The sequence below is a fragment of the Barbus barbus genome, assembly GCF_936440315.1.
Source record: "Barbus barbus genome assembly, chromosome: 14".
In the NCBI taxonomy this organism is placed as follows: Eukaryota; Metazoa; Chordata; class Actinopteri; order Cypriniformes; family Cyprinidae; genus Barbus; species Barbus barbus.
The window spans coordinates 19,761,344-19,784,101 of NC_136742.1; positions in this window are offsets into that span (position 1 = coordinate 19,761,344).

Below are 22,758 nucleotides of genomic sequence, written 5' to 3' on the forward strand. Positions count from 1 at the left end.
TAATGTTTAAGCATATAATGATATTCTAGGGAATTGTGTGCTTCTAATTTTATAGCAACAGTTTGGACAGAACCATTTTCTAGTCTAACATGACAGTGCCTCTGTGTATAAGGCAAGGTTCAAAAAGAAATGATTGATTCAGTCAGTGTGGAAGAACTTGACTGGTCTGCTTAAAGCAAAGTCCTAACCTCAGCTGAACACCTCTGGTGTGACTTTAAATGCAGACCTTGAGCCGAAAACTCATCACCAAACACCAATGACTTGTATATGGGTACAGTCATTTTAGACACTTTCAAAACTGTTGCAACAGAGATGAAAATACAGTTTTTAAATACGTGAATTATGCTTCCATCTTTGTTGCCACAGTTTTGGAAGTGCCGCCTTCTGTTCTAAAGAATGGGGTGTCCCAATACTTTTGGCAATATGTATGTGACTCTACAACAGACAATGGCCTTTTGGAGGGATCTAGTCTCAACTTCAACCTATACTGGCCCCTGACCTCTAGACTATAATTATAAGCGCTGACCTCTGACCCAGCAGACAGACAGAAATGGAGCAGGATGGGGTGACTCTAATTATAGACAGGATGCCCTGTTCATCAGACAAATGCACATAAGGACAATGGAAACAAATATTTCCCATCTATGGTCTACATCAGTTGTGACTGTTTAACTAGCTGGACAAGTGCCCTCAAGTGGGTAGATGTGAACTGCTGGATAAATGTTATTATGTTTTCCCCCCAAAACAAACAATCGAACAAAAATAGCTTTGGCTGTTTTTCTATAAGGCAGGACACTTTTTGGCTGGAAAGGATTTTTATGTGAGCCTCAACAGCTGGAGCCAGCGCATTTTTAAACAGTTAAAGATGTGTTTGTTTTTGTAACAGGTTAATATTAAATGCAACAAAACAGGAAAAGGTCAGTCCTCCAGTCCAGACTTTGATAAACAAGCTTGGGCATAAATATAATTATATTTTATTTATATATTCTAAATAGTACAAATTTCACACTTTGATCATAAAGCCAAACCCAGAGTTAAAAGTTAAATATCTATAAAACCTTGCATAGTTTTCCAGGAACACACAATCCTGCCTGAAGTGCCATTCCAGAGTTGTGCTTTTGGACGAAGGTGCATTGTTGAGGAGGCTGGGGAGCCATGATGGTCCGTGTAACAGTCTTATCCTCTCTGCACAACTGCATCCCTGAGTTATGGAGTAGCCTCAGGAGATTTTGATTAATCAATGCCAAGTTCATACAAACTAAGCTGTCGGGCTGAAAATTTATAGCCGTTCCCTGGATTTTCTTCTTCCTCCTTCCATATATTTTTTTTTTACCTTATGGCCCACAGGAATCACGATAGCCTTGTATATGAATGACCCATTCTTTACAGAGTGGCAGAAGGATCAAACACAAGCAGCGTCCCGACAGTCACCATCACTGCAATGCAAATAAATTATAGCCGGTTCACCGATTCGGAAGGTCAACAAATTTTAATGGCTGTCAGAAGGTTATTGACAAGCCGGTGACTGAAAAAAAGGGAGGTTTTATAAAGGCCGCAAGGTTTTATCCTATGCGGCCTTTATGGCAATACGGTTTCCTGTGTGACTTATGGCCACTAGAGCTGTTACAACAATGCTACAAGACTTTCCATTAAAAGCGAGAGAGCCTATTAAAGACAAGGTCAATTAAACAATATATGGTCTCTGACTTCATTGATGGCTGATTTGCTGTAAAATCATAGAACAACTGCTGAGCAGTTCAAAGCAGAAGGGGCAGGTTGGAAGGAAATAATGAGGTTGGGGTCTTCAGAGACAGAGGGCATGCATTTAAGGTGCTGCTTTAATGCACATCGATGTATTTGTTCAGCGTGGCCTTCATTTCAGATTTGGTGCAGGTGGAGGCACAGGGGTCAACCCACATCTGGGGTTGGATGGATTGTGGAAGGGGGAATTGGGAGCAAGCGATTTTTCTCCATCTAGTCTTTAGTGAATCAAGCCTGTGTTTTATCAAAGCTTGGAGGAGAGCGAGGAAGGGGAAGTAAAATATGGGCAATTTGAAACAAAAGCTCCCCTAGCTTTTCCGACTAGATTTCAACCACCACTTTCCATGCTTTGGTTGTGATTACCCAGTGAGTTTGTTGTTTGAATTTCACTGCAAATATATATAGTTTTGCCATGACAAGAATAAATTACATTAAAAAAATTTTTAAATAAAAATATATACTCTTAAATACTTAAATACTTTTAAATAAAAACTCTACAAAATGGCGCCGCTGATGGCAGCTATTGTGCGTTGCTCCTCCGTGTTTGTATTGTTTTTGTTTGTTTTTCCTGTTTTTTGTTTTTCAAATAAGATCAGCTTTACCAGGGATGATCTGCTGAACATTCGGCAGAACACACCACAAAATCTTCTACCGGTTTTTGATTTTTCGGACGTTTTGCTGGACATTGTAGTTGGCGGAGCCATAGCTCTGGTCAAACGCTACAGGAGGCGCAGACGTGGAAAGCGAGCCGGCGCGCTCGTGAAACTTCGTCAGCGCGGATTTAGAACGGCGTTGCCTAGCATCCATCTGGCGAATCTCCGCTCTCTACCCAACAAAACGGACGAACTCCTTCTGCTCTCCCGGACAAACAAGGACTTTTCTAACTCTGCTGCTCTATGTTTCACGGAAACCTGGTTGAATGGCGACATACCGGACAGCGCGATCCATCTGCCTAATTACCAGCTGATAAGAGCAGATCGGGACACAGAATCAACGGGGAAATCGCGCGGCGGCGGGACATGCTTTTACATCAATGAGAGGTGGTGTACAGATGTAACTTTGTTAAAGAAGATGTGCTGTTCAGATCTAGAAACGCTCTTCATTAACTGCAAGCCGTTCTATTCGCCGCGGGAGTTCTGTTCGTTCATTCTCGTGAGTGTTTACATTCCACCGCAAGCGCACGTGAGCACAGCTCTACAGAAACTCGCTGATCTGATCACAGAGAGTGAACAACAACACCCGGACTCTGTTTTAATCATTCTCGGGGACTTTAATAAAGCAAATCTCTCCCGTGAACTGCCAAAATACAGACAGCATGTTACATGTCCCACCAGAGACAGTAATATATTGGATCACTGTTACACAACAATAAAGGACGCATATCACTCGGTTCCACGAGCAGCTTTAGGACTCTCTGATCACTGTTTGGTTCATCTTATTCCATCCTACAGGCAGAAACTTAAGTCTGCGAAGCCTGTATTAAGATCTGTTAAAAGATGGACTAACGAAACAGAGCGGGATTTACAAGCCTGTTTCGACCTGACTGATTGGACTGTTTTTGAAGCTGCGGCAAATGACCTGGACGAGCTCACAGAGACTGTAACATCTTATATCAGTTTCTGTGAGGACATGTGCATTCCTACCAGGACTCATCTATTCTACAACAATGACAAACCATGGTTCACTGCCAAACTCAGACAGCTCCGTCAGGCCAAAGAAGATGCTCACAGAAAGGGGGATAAAGTCTTGTACAAACAGGCCAAATACACACTGGAAAAGGAGATCAGAGTGGCAAAGAGGAATTATTCTGACAAGCTCAGGAACAAATTCTCTTCCAGCGATCCGGCTTCAGTGTGGCTAGGATTAAAGGACATCACCAGCTACAAAACACCACCCCCCAGCACTCTGGAGAATCAACACCTGGCAGACGACTTAAACGAGTTCTTTTGTCGTTTTGAACGATCACCCCACACCCGCCCAGAACACCTCTTCACACAACCATTCACACCTCCAGCAACCCCTCTCTCCCCCACACCTACAATTCAAATCAGCGAAGACGATGTGTGCCAGGTCTTCAGGAAAAACAAAAGAAGGAAAGCACCTGGTCCAGATGGTGTGTCACCAGCCTGCCTAAAAATCTGTGCTGAGCAGCTGGCCCCCATCTTCACACAGATCTTCAATAGATCACTGGAGCTGTGTGAAGTCCCCTCATGCTTCAAACGCTCCACCATCATCCCCGTCCCAAAGAAACACAAAATTACTGGACTTAATGACTACAGACCTGTGGCACTAACGTCTGTAGCCATGAAATCATTCGAAAGACTGGTGCTGGCTCATCTGAAGGACATCACTGGACCCTTACTGGACCCCCTGCAGTTTGCCTACAGAGCAAACAGGTCTGTGGATGATGCAGTCAACATGGAACTACACTTCACCCTGCAGCATCTGGACAGACCAGGGACTTATGTGAGGATCCTGTTTGTGGACTTCAGCTCTGCTTTTAACACCATTATCCCGGAAACCCTTCAAAATAAACTAACTCAGCTCTCCGTCCCCACCTCCGTCTGCCAGTGGATCAACAGCTTCCTGACAGACAGACAGCAGTTAGTAAAGCTTGGCAAATTCACATCCAGCACTCGAACCATCAGCACTGGAGCTCCTCAGGGCTGCGTACTCTCCCCACTGCTCTTCTCCCTCTACACCAACGACTGCACATCTAAAGACCCCTCTGTCAAGCTCCTGAAGTTCGCAGACGACACCACACTGATCGGCCTCATCCAGGACGGTGACGAGTCTGCTTACAGACAGGAGGTTAAGGAGCTGGCTGTCTGGTGCAGTCTCAACAACCTGGAGCTTAACACACTCAAAACGGTGGAGATGATCGTGGACTTCAGGAGAAACCCCCCTGCTCTCCCCCCTCTCACCATCATGAACAGCACCGTGACTGCAGTGGAGTCATTCAGATTCCTGGGCACCACCATCTCTCAGGACCTGAAGTGGGATATTCACATTGACTCCATTGTCAGGAAGGCCCAGCAGAGGTTGTACTTTCTTCGCCAGCTGAGGAAGTTCAACCTGCCACAGGACTTACTGAAACAGTTCTACTCTGCCATCATTGAATCCATCCTCTGCACCTCAATAACTGTCTGGTTCAGCTCAGCTACCAAATCTGACCTCAGAAGACTACGGAGGGTAGTCCGGACTGCTGAGCGAATCATTGGTACAACCCTCCCCACTCTCCAAGAACTGTACTTATCCAGAGTGAGCAAAAAGGCTGGTAAAATCACTCTGGACCCCTCACATCCAGCACACAACCTCTTTGAACTTTTACCATCTGGTCGACGCTACAGAGCTCTGAGCACCAGAACGACCAGACACAGGAACAGTTTCTTCCCTCAGTCAATACATCTCATGAACACTCAATAAATAAACGTAAAACACACAACTAATACATTATCCATTCACCACACTCACTTATTTTATTTTCTCATTTCTAATTTGCACATACTTGACCTGTACATACATAGTCGCCTATATTATATATTATATATTTTTTTTTTTTTTTTTTTTTTTTTTTTTTTTTGCTGCTTTGTACATTGGTCATTGGCTATTTCCTGTTATTTTGTTTCATTACCTGTGTCCTGTCCTGTTACTGTCCTTCTGTTGCACTGTGGAGCTTCTGTCACTACAACAAATTCCTTGTATGTGTAAACATACTTGGCCAATAAAGCTCATTCTGATTCTGATTCTTCTGATATACATATGTTTTAAAAGATTTTGTAAAAAACAGCCATGTTATAAAAAAACACAAGCCAAGTATGTGATAAAAGAATATATCCGAGAACATTTTTTTTCTATCAATTAAATGAAAAAAGGGTCTCATTTAGTAAACCAAGTTGAAGTTGCATACTTATTTGTGCAGGACATATAAAATATTGAGTCTTTTTTGTTAACTGAAATAAAAATGTAAGTTAAAACAATCTTATTATTCTTATTTTTATGCTGAATTTAAAATGCATAGTGCAACACTGATAAGTGTTATAATGTATTAATTGTGATTACATTTATTCATGAAATTGTACAGTGGATTATAAGGTGAATTATATGGCATAATTAATGCATTAAAGCTACATTTTTATATTTTAATGTAATTTGTTACTGTGATGACAAAACTGAATTTTTAGAAATCATTCAGAAATTATTGACTTGCTGATTTGAACAAAACATTTGTTATTATCATCAGTTTTGAAAACACTTAATAAAATGATTGAATATATGAACTTATTAATGAACCATGATTTGAAAACGCTCCCACACAGGTTTTACACACAAATAAGTGTGTACACATGGTCAGTGAAAGAGAACCATTTAAAAACCTGAATTAACATTTGATGTGTGTGGCCAGTAAAACCTTCCTCATTTTAATAACATTATCCCACAGAACTACAACAAAGCGAAAGTGAAAGTGACGTGACATGTGGCCAAGTATGGTTACCCATACTTGGAATTTGGAAGAGCACCTCAGTCGTGTACATACTGTACATACACTCCCCCCACCAACAATTCCTGCCGGACCTGAGATTCGAACTATTCGACTCTCTAAACATTAGGCCACGTCTGCCCACAATAGAAAATCGATTCAAAGCATGTCACTTTGAATCAGAAGTATCAGATTAATAAGCTACACAACATATAAACGGTCACAAACAGAGAAACACAACGCTGTAAAACATATTTATTGGGCAATAACCTATCACAAATTGAGCCGTAAAGCTGTCTGAATTTGCCTGTGCTCCAAATCTGGCCTCCAGGAGAAAAGATGTGCATTTACAAGCGCAATTTGTTGGTCCCCCGAAGTATCTCACCATCTCAGAATGTTTTCTCAAGCAAATTAAACCATTTACCATATTGTAACTTTTGCATTTCAGCATTTGGCCTTACTGAAAGCAAAAGCAAAAACGCTGACTGATCAGAGCTAAATAAAAATGTATATACTCAGTATACATAAATAATAAATGTTTAGTGAAGAAAAAAAAAAATGCTCCAGCCCCTTTTTCTCCATTATATTATACAACTCCAACAGGCCCTCCTGAATGACAAAACCCTGAGGCCACATCTGTAGCCGTGCGCCCTCCCTCTCTCTCAACATGGTTTCTATTGATCTGGTGGTTGCAATATCACACTCATCTTCAGCATGGGGCAAGGTCCTACTCCCACCTTAACCCCCTGCGGTCTTAAGCAGTGGCTGCTAGCAGGAACCCTGAACCTAGGGTCTCTCTGAGTCCTCCTACATCCCTTGTATCCCCTCCTCCACAGCCCCATGCCACTTGCGCCTGTGTTTCTGTGGCCCAGCAGGGCCCCTGCTGCTGCAGTCTTCCATCTGCTGTGCCGTGCCTGGTGCCCTTCCTCTCAGCCACATTAGCAAGTCAATGTGGAGCGAATCACAGCGCTCATGAGAAAGAGAAATCTACATTTTTTTTGTGTTGATTTGGATGCCACTTTAATATGGTGACTACTTTGGAAATATCAACTGAAGTGAATGGGAAATTTGAGCCACGTGATTAAACTGAACTGAAATATAAATCGAACAGACCAGAAATTTTAAAACCTGTTGCTTTAAAATTTCTGTGTGCAAATAAGGAGTTACAGGTAAATAGCACTGGCCATCTGCTGAGATATGCATAGACCGAGAGAGACTGAACAAGCTTAACTGACACCTGTGGTCTCTCATAAGAAATGATCTCAGGGTATTCATTCCAGCTCCAGGACCATGGCTGCAGAATATTGATTAGAGTTGAGATTCAATGTGGAGACAAAGAGAGAGATGTGATGAGGCCCTCAGAGACCTTCTCGGATGTTTCCATCCTGTAATGCGATAGCTATATCCATGGGCATGAGTGGAGAATAGGAAAGAAAACAAGAAATAAAGAATAGAGGATTCTCTGTTTAAATATTTCATTGGACAAGAGACCGAACATGCAACTTTCATCATATCCATGTGATATTTGCAGCTGTGCCTATCAGAAGAGGGAATAAGACTGGCATGTGGCACATTTGGATTGTGGCATCAGGAATGTGTAATGACCAGGGCCCGTATTCTTAAAGATTCTAAGAATCCTCTGAGAGAGCTCCTAATTTAGCTTAAAAATTTCTAACTAGGGGTCTTAGCTTAAAAGTGATTCAAGACCAATCTGAGAGCAACTGAGCGAGGAAAAGACAAAAACTTTTATCTTAGTAAGGAGGCGGGGCTGACCCCGTTGCTAGCTATGACAGTCTTTTGAAGACTGTGATTGGTTGGTTGTCCAAGAAGGAAATAAAAGAGCACTTTTAAGAGTAGGGTCTATTATGTAAGTGACATACTGCCAAGTATGGTGACCCATATTCAGAATTCGTGCTCTGCATTTAACCCATCCAACGTGCACACACACAGCAGTGAACACACACACACCGTGAACACACACCCAGAGCAGTGGGCAGCCATTTATGCTGCAGCGCCCGGGGAGCAGTTGGGGGTTCGGTGCCTTGCTCAAGGGCACCTCAGTCGTGGTATTGAGGGTGGAGAGAGCGCTGGACATTCACTCCCCCCACCTACAATCCCTGCCGGCCCGAGACTCGAACCTGCAACCTTTGGATTACGAGTCCGACTCTCTAACCATTAGGCCACGACTTCCCCATAAGCTTTCACTTTGAAATTACAGGAATAATTTGTTTGTTTTTAAAGTTTTAACGTACTCTCTCTCTCTTTTTATTTACCATGTTGTCATGCTTAACATATTTTATAGGAAATGAACAGTGACACAATAAGGTTCTGAAAGTGCTGTAATTGTTTGTGTGATCACTTTGCTTATAGAAGGTTGTGACAGGCCCAAATCATCACTGCTGCATAGCTGTGGGGAAGTCGTGGCCTAATGGTTAGAGAGTCGGACTCGTAATTGAAAGGTTGCGGGTTCGAGTCCCCGGCCGGCAGGGATTGTAGGTGGGGGGAGTGAATGTACAGCGCTCTCTCTCCACCCTCAATACCACGACTGAGGTGCCCTTGAGCAAGGCACCGAACCCCCAACTGCTCCCCGGGCGCTGCAGCATGGCTGCCCACTGCTCCGGGTGTGTGTTCACGGTGTGTGTGTGTGTGTGCATTTGTTCACTACTCACTGCTGTGTGTGTGCACTTGGATGGGTTAAACGCAGAGCACCAATTTCGAGTATGGGTCACCATACTTGACAATACGTCACGGTTTACTTTACTTTTTAGCTGCATTTTTCTAGTTGCCAAGTATGTTAATGTAGTTAATGTAGTGAGTACTTTCATTTCTGGCGCTATGGCATTTCAGCACGGTGTCGGAGATGTTAGCGTGTCTCTAATAAGATCGTCACAAACATGATCCCTGCACGATGTGTAGCATTTTATTAACTCACTGTTATGCATTGTGTGCAACACATTTCTTCTCCCTCTTCATGTTTCGTCCATTTTCTCCACTGCTAAAGAAACTCTTAAGCCTCTTAAAAGTCCTCATCTGTACTCCTAACAATTTTGGACCATAAGACCTCCTTTAAGGGTTAAGATGCTTTCTGAATTACTTTTTTTTTCCTTTACTATGATCTTTTCTTTAATTCTAAGAGGAAACACCCACATTTCTAATAAGTTTCTTAGAATTTTGTTACTAGGAGCAAGTCTTAGCACTAAGATTTTTCATGAATATGAGTTTATTAATAATAATAAGCTTAGACCTGTATGTGTTTCCATACTCTAGACTGGTTTATGCTGCTTTAGTTCTGGTCTAGCTGTGATAGTTCACCCAAAAATGAAAATTCTGTCATCATTTACTCAACTTTATAAGATATTTTGAGGAACCATTTTTATCTATTTAATGAAAGTATTTCACTGTCTAGAAATCTTTAAAAATATTTTCTCTTATGTTTCACAGAAAGAACGTGATGACATGATGGTAAGTAAATGACTGTGTGGTGAAATACACCTTTAAAGGAATAGTTCACCCAAAAATGGAAACTAAATGAAATTTCCTCTCAGGCCATCCAAGATTTGGATAAGTTTGTTTGTTCATTGGAATAGATTTGGAGAAATTTACCATTACATCACTCGCTCACCAATGGATCCTATGCAGTGAATGGGTGCCGTCAGAACGAGAGTTCAAACAGCTGATAAAAACATCACAATAATCCACAAGTATCAGTTAATGTCCTAAAAACTGTGTGAAAAGCTGTATGTTTGTAAGGAACAAATCCATTATTAAGGCATTCTAACTTTAAAATATTGCTTCTGGCCAAAATACCACTCCATAATACAGTTGAATACAGTGAAAAAGTTAATTTTTTCTTGTAACTTATTTCAAAAAGTGAAACTTTTATATATTTTAGATTCATTACATGTAAAGTAAAACATTTCAAAAGTTTTTTTGTTTTAATTTTGATGATTAAAGCTTACAGCTCATGAAAGTCAAATATCAGTATCTCAAAATATTAGAATATTTATATTTGAGTTTCAATTAATGACCATCCCTACAGTATAAATTCTGGGTATCTCTTGTTCTTTGAAACCACAATAATGGGGAAGACTGCTGACTTGGCAATGATCCAGAAGACGAACATTGACGCCTTCCACAAAGAGGGTAAGTCACAGAGGGTCATTACTGAAAGGTGTGGCTGTTTACAGAGTGCTGTATCAAAGCATATTAAATGCAAAGTTGACTGGAAGGAAGAATTTGGGTAGGAAAAGGTGCACAAGCAACAGGGATGACCGCAAGCTTGAGAATACTGTCAAGCAAAGCTGATTCAAACACTTGTGAGAGCTTCACAAGGAGTGGACTGAATCTGGAGTCAGTGCATCAAGAGTCACCACGCTCAGACGTCTTCAGGAAAAGGGCTACCAAGCCACTTCTGAACCAGAGACAACGTCAGAAGCATCTTACCTGGGCTGTGGAGAAAAAGAACTGGACTGTTGCTCAGTGGTCCAAAGTCCTCTTTCAGATGAAAGTACATTTTGCATTTCATTTGGAAATCAAGGTCCCAGAGTCTGGAGGAAGAGTGGAGAGGCACAGAATCCATGTTGCGTGAAGTCCAGTGTGAAGTTTCCACAGTCAGTGATGATTTGGGCTGCCATGTCATCTGCTGGTGTTGGTCCACTGTGTTTTCTGAAGTCCACAGTCAACGCAGCCATCTACCAGGAAATTTTAGAGCACTTCTTGCTTCCTTCTGCTGACAAACTTTATGGAGATGCTGATTCCATTTTCCAGCAGGACTTGGCACCTGCCCGCACTGCCAAAGGTACCAAAAGCTGGTTCAATAACCATTGTGTTACTGTGCTTGATTGGCCAGCAAACTCGCTCACCTGAACCCCATAGAGAATCTTTTTCTTTTTTACCAAATACACAAAATAATGATCTTTAAAAAAGCATCATATGACCCCTTTAACTAGCTTAACTAGCAAGATTTGAAAAAGGTCATGCTTTTCCATTGACCAAGTAAGTCTTGTTGGTTAAGCAAGTTAGAAAGACAACAGCACACAAGCATCACATAAACAATACATCCATTAAACAGCTGCTTACATGAGGCAGTTCACAGAGTTTGTTGCTTGTTTAATTTAAAAACAGAAAGATAGCAGGGGTTATAGTTAAATCATGGAGATTGTGTTAACTCCCTGAGTTTTACTGCTAACATCCTGGTACAATTGTAGGGTGAGCAAGTGTGACCTCTTCATTTCGTTGACAAATGCTGGTAGAGAGGAAACAGGAACAGGATCGCTTAAAACAAGTCTGTATTTTTAAAGATATACAATACGTAAAAATGTACTGCACAGGACATTGTATTGATTGCTTGAGTGCTGAATGGTAAGGATGAACGATTCCAGAGTGTGTCTATTACAACACTGGCCATAAACCTTCACAGAACACACTATTTTCAAGATACTGTGTTTTTCTCTTCTTTGCTCCACAGTAAGTGCACTTTAATGGTTTGATGATCGGACTACAGCAATAATTTGTCTTATTGAACTTGTACCAGTTTTGCAAAGTCAGAATAACAGACCTGGATAATTCTGGCTTCTCGCATGTATACACAATATGTTTGTGTTCTTTAAAATATTTGATTATGCGTTTTGTCATGTATACTTGACAGACACATGAAGACTGTTGCTCCAATCCACAAAACCTGCTGTATAGTTTGGTTAGAGCTACAAATATAAACATGCAAAGTGGACGATAGATTAAAAAAAAAAAAATTATTACATATACTGTTCAAAAGGTTTGGGGTCTATAAGCCTTTAAATGTTTTTGCAAAAGGTCTCTTATGCTCACTGAGTATGCATTTATTTGATCAAAAATAGTAAAACTGTAATATTGTGAAATATTATTGCAATGCAGAATAACTACTTTCTATATCACTTTTTAATTTATTTTTTATTTAGCTTATTTCTGTGATGGCAAAACGGAATCTTCAGCAGTTGTAGTGTTTAGTGTGTCTGGGACTCTTTTCATTAACAGGAAGTGAGCAAGCAGTCAAGCCACAAGGCAAACATACCAACTGCCTTCATTCAATTAAAAGTTCCTGAGTTTATTTTCACTGTCTGATAACCACATTAAACAGCGATATGCAAAAGTTTCTGATGTTTCACTGAGGTGCACAGGAATTTTACATTATGTTTGCTGTAGCCACATTCTGGTGCCCTTTAATAAGACTGCCTCCCTCGTGTTTCCACTGCTCCTCCTTTCTCATCTTCGTATACAGTTTTGTTTATCCAGCCGGTGATGTGTATCCAAACAGGACTCTCACAGCCAGAGGGGGTGGTTGAATTACCGAAGATTGCAGGGGGTCATTGGCAGACACACTGTGTGGATTTGAGCCTTAGTTCACCTCCTGCTGCCCAAGAGGTTTAATTACCACAGGCAGGACTGTGTGGCTTTCACATTCACACAGAAAACCAAGTGGTGGGGGTAAAGGCCCACTCAGCTCCACTAACAGAGAAGGCGAGACTGCCAAACAAGTCAGTATGGAAAACGACCAAAACAACCCCACATACCTCAAGTGCAGACAAGGAACACAGTATTTATGTAGGGAAAAGAGGAGGGAGAAAATCTGCACTCCATATCTGGAAGCTGTTGCAGACTCATCTCTGGAGTGCAGATTGACCGTGCTGGTGATTGAAGTGCCTGAGAGGAGGAATTACTGTGTGCTCTGACACAAGGCACCTAACAGTCAAAGCCAATGCCGACATCAAACCCCAGGCTTGCGGCAAAACGAGGGAAAAAACCCAAACAACACTCTCTCGGAGCAAGAAGCTACAAATGTAACCTTTTTCCGAATGCCACGGGCAGGAGCGAGAGCCGGCAATGGCCACAACTGATAATTTTCGAGCAACTGCCTGGGATAAATATTTAATAGAGTGCAGAAAATATAAAACTGTAGAAACAATCAAAGGCCTGCCTCTGTGTGCAGGTTATCTGTCTGCCGGGTGTTATGTGAATCACTGACCGGCAGATACTGAGGTCCCAGAGGGTCCCTTTCATTATCACACAGAGAAGAGCAGGAACACGGCCAGACCGATGAATTATTCAAGTCCACCTCCAGTCTGCACCACTGACTATTTTTTCTCATCTCTTCACAACTAAATACTTTTAGAAAAAAAAGAAGATCTAGCCAGCCTGTAGTAAAGCAGTAAAGACACTGAAATAAACAGGATTTTCACAGGAAATTAGACACAGCTTTTAAGGGAATTTAAAAACAGAGTTCATTAAAAATATACAAATTCTGTCATAATTTACTCATCATCATGTTGTTCCAAACCTGTACTGACACAAAGCAGGGTTTTTATTATTAACTAAAACTATTAAGACTTGTCTTTCGTTCATTTAACATAAATTGTCTACGTTCTAAACTGAAGTAAAATGTAATAAAATTCATTTAAAATATTAAGAAATACTATAATGGTATATAAATAATACTAAAATGATAATGAGACAAAAGCAGTAAAGTGTCTAAAGTTTTCACACTTCAACAAGACAGAAAATGTTCAGAAAAGCAGCCCATCTGACTTGTACACTATACTCCAAATCTTAAAACATTCTTCTGTGAAAAATCACCTTCTGTGTTTGATCCAAAAGGTCATATGAATTTGGAACAATGTAACGGTGAGTAAATAATGGCAACATTTGCAAGCATAGGAACTGCATCAAATATGAGTTATGTACTTTGTTCTCAGAAAATAAAATGTTCAGCCCGAGGCCTCTGGGCATCATTCAGAGTACTTCTGATTTAATCTTGTTTTGTTTTGTGCACTGATGAAATAAGAGCTTTCAGTATTCCGTCCTGATTGGTTCCTCGTCATTGAGATTTGAATAATTTATCAATTTAACAAATGCAAAACAGAAGGCTACTTTCCTCCACTGAAAAGGGGGATGTCATCACATCCAGCAGTCCATGGTAATCACTCACTTTCAATTAGCGAGGAGCGAAGGGAGGGTGAGAGCAATTCACAAAGTAAACTGTAAAAGAAGATCAAAATATACAGCAATCAGCCCTGCAGTTAAAACGCGTCAACCATTTCAATTTCCCTGCTTGATTGAGCAAATAAATGGCTTATTTAACTCCGTGCTCCCCACATAAATGTGGTTCAGAAAGCAGCATATTTTATAAACTAAACAAGCTGCTATGTACCAATTCTCAATCAGTTGTTGAATTGAAATAAGGGAAACAAAGCGCAACAAAAATGTGTGCCACTTAATATCTCAAAAATGAAACTTTATTTTTCATAATTGCAACTTTATCATTCCCAATATGCCTATTTTAAACTTTATCTCATTTAAAAAAAAAAAACCAAATTCTCTGAGGTGGAGATGATTTCCATAGCCTACCATTCAAAACACTACACAGCTTTTTATAATTTTGTGTCATAAACAGGAAACATGAACATTCATATCATCAGTTGTTAGCATAGTGCTAGTTTGGGGTTGACAGAGTGCTTTTTCAACCCTGTCATTAGCTTCAGAGGTTAGGGTGGGGCTTTCCAGCTCTCTTCTGTGGCCTCTGTGCCGCTACGTTATTGTGTGAAGGAAAGTTCAGCAGGAGACGCTCAACACAGATTGGAAAAATGACTCCAGCAGCAGAGGCTAAGCACATGAACAAATAGTGCAACCCACCATTTGGCTCAGAGCGCAAATGGCTGATTTTAGAAAGCATATGGGAGATGTTAAATTTTCCTGCTGGACCTTTTTTTCTCTCTCTACCCAATAGCTTAAGTACAGCTAATGACCGAGATCTTTCTGCACTGGGTAGCAGATGGGCTCTAGTTTTCAAAGGATAGGAAAGATAGCAAATGCTAAATTCAGAAAACAGTGTCTACTCAAAAAAGGAGACCTTCCTTTTCAGATCCTCATTTATAATACACACAAAAAAGTGTGTTTTGGGCTTCCCCTGGGCTGTCAGCACTATATTAATGAGACTTTAAAAAATTGGGGATTAAGTCTGTGAGCGCTTGCCAGAAACGGGCTTCACAGAGCCTGCTAATACGTCTCAAAAATCAGTGGCTAAATAGACTTTGCGTCAAGTGATCCATGTTTGTGCCATAACAAAAATTCATTAACAACATCATGAATCTCTTTCATGAAAAGGTGTTTAAAACCTTGGCAGTGACGTTAAAATAAAACCAACCCAGTCTCATTGGAAAAACGTGCCCGTGGCAACATTTCTGCAAAGTGATATTACATTGTTTCTTGCATTTTTTCAAAGTTAAATGCACTTTCAAAGTTAAATGGTCAGTAGTGGCGATAAATGCATATTCAGTTTTCTCTGAAACAGAGGAATGTAAGTTTGGCAACATTTTATTCCACTGTTTGTTTTTATTGTGGCAGCTCTGAAATTTAATGTCCAGCTAGTGGTGCAAAATGATTAATGCTCTATTGCTTTTAAATATAACGTACCACCTACACTAAACACTACCCTAAAACTGACTGACTGAACAAAAGCAAATGTGAGATAAAATGCATTTTCTGAAGCAACCATGCAATTTTAGCTTGCTTTACAAGCCTTTGAGATCTTTTGCATTGCAAGTGTAATATTGCACCAGGTGAGCTACCAAGCAAGTTTACAGAATGTCAGAAAAGCCATTCATGTGGAGCTGGTTATGATGCAAACTTCAAATGTATCATTAGTTTACAAATCATGCATTATGGGAAAAATGTTTTGTGGTATTGAGGAACTGTGTAAAAATATTAATCAATGATCAATAGTCTTTATTAATTAATAATCCGCCCCTGTATTCATGATTTGTGTGAAAAGGAATAAAAGTTGCTGGTGTTTTACTTTTACTAGTGGGCATTTCAGCTGCAGTGAATTATATGTATGGGTATGTATTTGGAGTTTTTCAAAAATGTACAGGCATGTATTTTTGCAAGCCTAGGTTGAATAAAACTCAGGGTAGAATCTGAGAGCCCGAACACTGTGGTTCTACTGCAAGCTGAAAGTATATGATAAATAATTAAGTGAACTACCAAACATAGTGATACATCGACAAGTATAAACAGCTAATAAAAACATCCAAACAGTCTGGGATTAGAGACCGAAGTACTCCAGGATGTTTGGGCCAGAGAGACGCCCCGCTCCCCATCTACAAGCAAGTCCATTTGTTTTGAGAAAGGTGGTTTGCATGGGGTGCTGATCATCCTGTGGGGAGATTTCCCTTGGGAGCGGAGTATTCGATCACATCAGACAAGCAGAATCTGCCTCATCTGAACCCATCCCACCTCACCGCATTCATCAGTAAATGTGTCCTACATTAAGTGCTTGGAAGCTTGAGAAGCGTCATAACACTGAGTTGTTTGTGCTATTGCCGACTGGGTCCAGAGGGCCAGGGCCCCTGGGCCGAAGGGATCACGCTGGGCTGTCTGTAGCCATGCACATGACCCTGCCGAACCCTTGCTCTCTCAGATGAGGTCAGCCATCAGCGAGCTGGTCGTAATGTTAGGCAGGCGAGCAGGGAGCAGGGAGGAAGGGTGTCGGGTGGTGGGGTGGGAGGTGTTCAGGAAGCAGGCATTTGGCCCTGTCTGACCTTGGCTGATTTCTCCCCTCTGTGTGTTTTGCTCTGCTAAGACTCTTTCTTTGACTGCATGCCAGCCCTGATGAGCTGTTACACGACCTGCATTCCCGCTAAGGAAAGCGTAAGGGGAGCGCAGGACTCCCCTGATGCCCTTGAGACCGCTGTTTTGGTCTCATGTTGTTTGTGTGAACACTAAAACAGCCGAGCCAAACACGGCAAAGTATGTTTTTTCATGATGACAGAGCTGTGGGTGTTGCAGTGTAAGCTTTCAGGCCTGGCCTTCTGGTATACTTAGCCCAGCGTGCAGACAGACAGATCACAACAGCATTCACACAGTATATTTCACTCGTTCCACTGGATGGAAGACATCTGAGTGTCCCCTGCTAGTAAGTACATGAGCAATTTATATAGGCTCGGCCTAAAACGGATATCACAAACCGTACAGAGCCCAGCAGGTTAGCTCATTGGCCTTCAGGAAAATGGAAAGTCTCAAGGCAGTCAAACTTCTAAAGTTTGACTTCTAAACATCCTTCTAAACATTTATTCTACTTACACTGGGATATGGGTAAATGGAGAGGGCTGAATGTTCAGTCTTTGTACTCTAAACATAAACCTTAGACAGACAGATAGACAAAGAGACAGGCAGACAGAGCGTAATATATATTGTTTGATGCATATAAAAAATATATATTTCAAAACTGTTGATAGTTTAACAATACATTTGTTAAAGGAATAGTTCACCCCAAAAGGAAAATTTTGTCATTATTTACTCACCCTCATTTTGTTCCAAACCTGGTTTCTTTTTTATTTGCTGAACACAAAAGAAGATACTTGAAGAATTTTGAAGAACCAAACAGTTGTTGCTCCCCATTGACTTCCATTGTAGGGAAAGATTAACTGTTTGATTACCAGCATTCTTCAAATTATCGTCTTTTATGTTCAACATAAGAAAGAAACTCATACAGGTTTGGAATGTAAATAAAGACAAAATAAAAATTTTGGGGTAAACTATCCCTTTAAATTGATACTGTACTAATAAATAAATAAATTCCTGGCAAAGTTATTTTCTAAAGCTTCAGTATTGCTGCAAACATTAAGGCCTGATTTAGACTGTGGTCCAAATATTTGAGACCACATTAAAATAAATTTAAACATGGAAATTAAAAGTAAAAACGTTTTGACTAAGGAAAACAATCAAAAACGAAGACTTTCATAATTTTTTTTTTTGAACGTAAATTTTCAATAACTGTTATTATAATAAAAAAAAAAAAAAAAAAAGCAAAACAAAATCATTTTCACTGGTCTTATCAGACGTTTGGACTTATCTATATACTGTATATTGCAATAACCTATCTTTTAAAATCAAATCCAAATTCAAAATGAAACACAGCAACCGAAATGAAACCATGTGAAAATCTGATTTAAAAATCTCATCTGTGGAGACAGCGGCAGCAACTGCTCATGTGAGGCCTCAAGCGCACTCACTCGCTCACTCATTCACTTACAGGGCATCAGTCGACTCCTGCGCCAGCATGCAGTCAGGCAGCCGTGCCTTCTGAGGTTATTAATGGGCCGAGCAACGTGCAGACTGCAGCCCTGCTGGAAGTGTATGGTAGAATCATCTGTAGCCATGATTAACATGTCTGCAAGAGCAACCACACCAAAGCCAGAGTCTGTGCCGGGGACGGCTGCTCTGAGAACAGCCCTTAAATCAAACTCTCATTAATCGCCGGCCCACCAGTCAGTGGCACCACATGCCCCTCTGAAACAGAATCAAACCCAGCGTTCTTCCCCTTCCTTCCTTTAGCCTTTTATGTCTCTCAATTTCCTTCAATCCACAGACTCATGGCTGGCTGGTTCTCTACCAGTGTCTCTCTCTCTTTCAGTGTTTGTCTGGAGTGCTTTTAGTCTGTTCTTTCTGTGACATCCGAGGTTGTACTTGTGAAGCAACTGTGCATATAAGAGCTACTTTCATCTATCACAATAGCTGATTTACTTCTGCGAACAGTCATTAGTCAAGTATTTTATGGTCACTATAGAGGGAAGAATCATTAAAGGGACAGTTCACACAAAAACATGTCAGAATTTTCTCAACATCATGCCATTCCATTCTGTATGATACAACTTTTCATTTTTGGGTGAACTAATACTTTAAAACTGAAAAGACAAGAAACATATTTTAGATTAAATTTTTCTAGTAGGCCTACACATACATTTTTGTATGCTTGCTATGCAATTAATAGGCTGATTTCATTTTATGTAATCAATGATATTAATAAAAATGTTAAATTCCATCACATGTATTTAATGCATTGGTTACACTTTATTTTAAGGTATCCTTGTTACAGTGTAATTATACATTTAAGTACTGAGTAATGTTAATTAACGACATGTATTTACTATATGGTTAGGGCTAGGATTAGGGTTACTTGCATGTAATTATGCATAATTTATTGTTATTATAATAACAAGTACATGTAACATGTAACAAAGACACCTTAAAATAAAGTGCATTTATCTCATTTGACATTATTACAGTTTCTTTCTGTTTCTGGTGCTGTATTCCAAACTCTAAATCTTAAAATGTTAAAATTAAATGGATTGATATTTAATCCTTTATTTTTTTAATTATACATTTTTTTTAACAGCAAAATTTAACTATACTATAAAACTATAAAATTTAACTATAAATTTAAGTATATTTATAATAAAAAAATAATTTAGAAATATTTGTGTCTGCAAATGTGTATTAGTAAATGACTTAATGCGTCCATATTGTATGTTTCAGTGCAAATCTTAAAATACAAAAATGTATGTATAAACAATGTAACTACTTATAAATACTAATTCAGTTCAGGTTCAGGTTTCTTTTGCATAAGCAACTCTCACCAACTCAGCCTGCAAAGAGTGAAGACCGGCCAACAAGTTTGCATATTTCCTGTATATAAATATAACTTTTTGACTTGCAAACTTGTGCATTGTATCAAGCATATGTTATCAACAAATTCCAAATTCATTTAGAGATATGAAATAATATTTTGCGATAATAATGTCTGATAAAACCATAACAAACCAATAACTTTAATAATAATAATACTACTAATAATAAAAACTTCAACTCCAGACTCTATTTTTGGCAAATGTATAAGGCAATAATATTCAGACTGTCTCACTGAGTTGCTAACAAATGTGCATGAAATACCTCTATTGATAACCTCTCAGTGAAAATCAGCCCAATTAGAGGCACAGCACGGTTCAGTTGGCTCTAAGGTATGCTGCATAATTCATCTGAGTTTCAATACAAGAGACTAGCAGTGGAAACAGCTGTTTTTCTACTGAACATAAAGCATAGAAATTGAACTGAACCATTACTGAGAGTCTAATGCTTTCTGTAATGAGTTGTCATTTCCAAGATTTCAAGGAGAATCGAGATTTAAGATCAAGGTTGTTCAGCAGGAATGAATGACAATAAGCCTCTCTACTGATATCAGTCATTAATATAAACCTCATAATTACCTCTACATCTACATCTTTTGCACTAAATAGCTGTTTTGATGTTATGTTGTTGTATTAAAAGAATATAGCTCACCTGAAAATGACAGTTCTGTAATCATTTACATACTCCCATGTCGTTCGAAACCTGTATGCATTTTTTTTTGGTCCATAAAATAAGTCTGCGGGGTCCAGTGTTGTTTTGAAACATTGACTTTCATTGCATGAAAAATGGTTGTGTTTCACAGAACAAAGTCAGTCATACATATTTGATACAACATGAGGGTAAGTAAGATGACAGAATTTTAGGAGAATTGCCTCTTTAATTGTATATGTGATAGCCTCCATAACATATCTTCTGTGTGTGGTCAAAAGGCAATGGCAACAAATGATGAATCATAATCTGAAGATTGTTTTGAAAGTGCAAGTGGATTCGTCCACAATATAGATGAATTTAATTGTTTCTATTGAAACAGATTTAGATCAATTTAGCATTACATCACCTGCTCACCAATATAATCATGTCTGAATCAGGAGAGAAATACACACAGATAAAGCACCATTTACAAGCGAAAACAGAAAATGTGTTGATGGATTGTGATGTGGGAGGCCAACAGGGCATGGACTTTTTCACTGGAGGAAGCATTATTATGGATTATGGACTCCTATTTTGGCCAGAAGCAATATGGTTTAAAGTTAAAATGCCTAAATGATGGATTTACTTTCACTTCACAATACGTTAATTGATGCTATGCACTTGTGGATTACTTGTGGTTTGCTGTGATGTCTTTATCAGCTATTTAGACTCTCATTCAAACGGCACCCATTCACTGCAGAGTGACTGTAAGTGATGCTAAATTCCTCCAAATCTGTTCTGATGAAGAAACAAACTCATCTTCATCTTGGACAGCCTGAGGAAAGTTTCAGCTATTATTACTGTTATTAGAAGAACTATTCCTTGCTTAACAGCAAACAAATTGTTTGCTTCGAAAAGAGACACCAGAATCAAAGATGTGTGAATTAAAAAACTAACTGTAACCCTGTTGAAATCATTATCATTAGTATAAGTTATATAAATTGGGATTAATAATTTCCTAGTTTGATAAAGGGAATTTGAGGTTAAAAAAGTTAAGAATCCTTGACCAGTAATGAGAATAAGAAATAAGAAAAAAGCCTATTGTGTTATGTTCATGTTTTACATTTAAAAGGTTAAATATTTTTTGGTTAATAATATTTGTGAAGATGCTTTAATGATGTCGGTAAGAATAGAAAGAAAGGGTTACAGAAATGTTTTTCGAATTTCTTGTATTTCTGAAAGTTTTGTAATGAGCCTATCACGGTTGAGGTCAAAGTACAAGAGAGGAGGAGAGAGAGACGCGAGAGAGACGTGAGTGTGTGTGTACGGAGAGAAGAAAAATGTGGTTAAAGTTAATGTAGCTAATGCACCTGTTTTAGTGAAAGTGTTCAACAAGGACTCTTTTATTCACTTTAATGGTGATATTTCTGTCAGTGTGAGTGGCATACTCCGCACGCGAAGACTGAAATTAGTGCTTAGTGTTTTGCATGAACTTTGCTATCAAGCTAGCGGCCAGCGATCTCGAGTAGTTAAGTCTGTGTGGAACTGTCAGAGTGACGTTAATCAAAGACCCCGACGGAGCCGGATAGTGTTACCGAGTGTGGACTTTGCTGTATCGTGGACCATGTGACTTTCCTCATCAATCTTCTTCTCTTCAACTCTCTTCATCCTGGTTCCTGTTCTGATGCCTTTTGATCCTGTCCGCGTGCGCTTACATCGGCTTTAAGTATATAAGGTACCACTTTTTGTTTGGCCTGTGTGGTGAAGCAGCCATTTCGTTTAAGGCTACAACGCACTCAAGCTACATTCAGGCCTGCATCATTTGAACATTTGAAGGGTATTTTCCATTTAAAATAGAGTTTTGCCGGCTATTTTATTTTCTTGGGCCCCATTGTTTGAATGTGAAGTTAAATACCTTTGTGATTTGACAAGTGAGATTATTAATACCTTTTTACTTTCTGATACACCTTTTCTAACTAAATCTGTCATTTTTATAAAACTGTTGTGGTCACTGACTGATATTTTAAGTTGACTAAGGGAAAAGGGTGATTTTTGAGTTAAATGTGAGAGTATTTATAAGATAAAAGTATTTGAAAGACATTGCATTTCTGTTTAAAGTGTAAATACTACTGCTTAAATAGTGATTTAGACGGAAAAGAGTATTTCATACACTGTGATAATACACACACACACACAAGTTTAATACTGATACATTTATTAGTGAAACTCACATATTGGTATTGAAAAGAAATTTAAAGAACTCAGGATAGCCACCTCTCATTATAGTGAAACGATATAGAGAGGCGCTACATAAATTGGAGGCACCGCTGGGATCCTTAATGTGGGTTTCTTGTTGTTGTACCTTTTACATTGAAAATTAGCATTCTGAA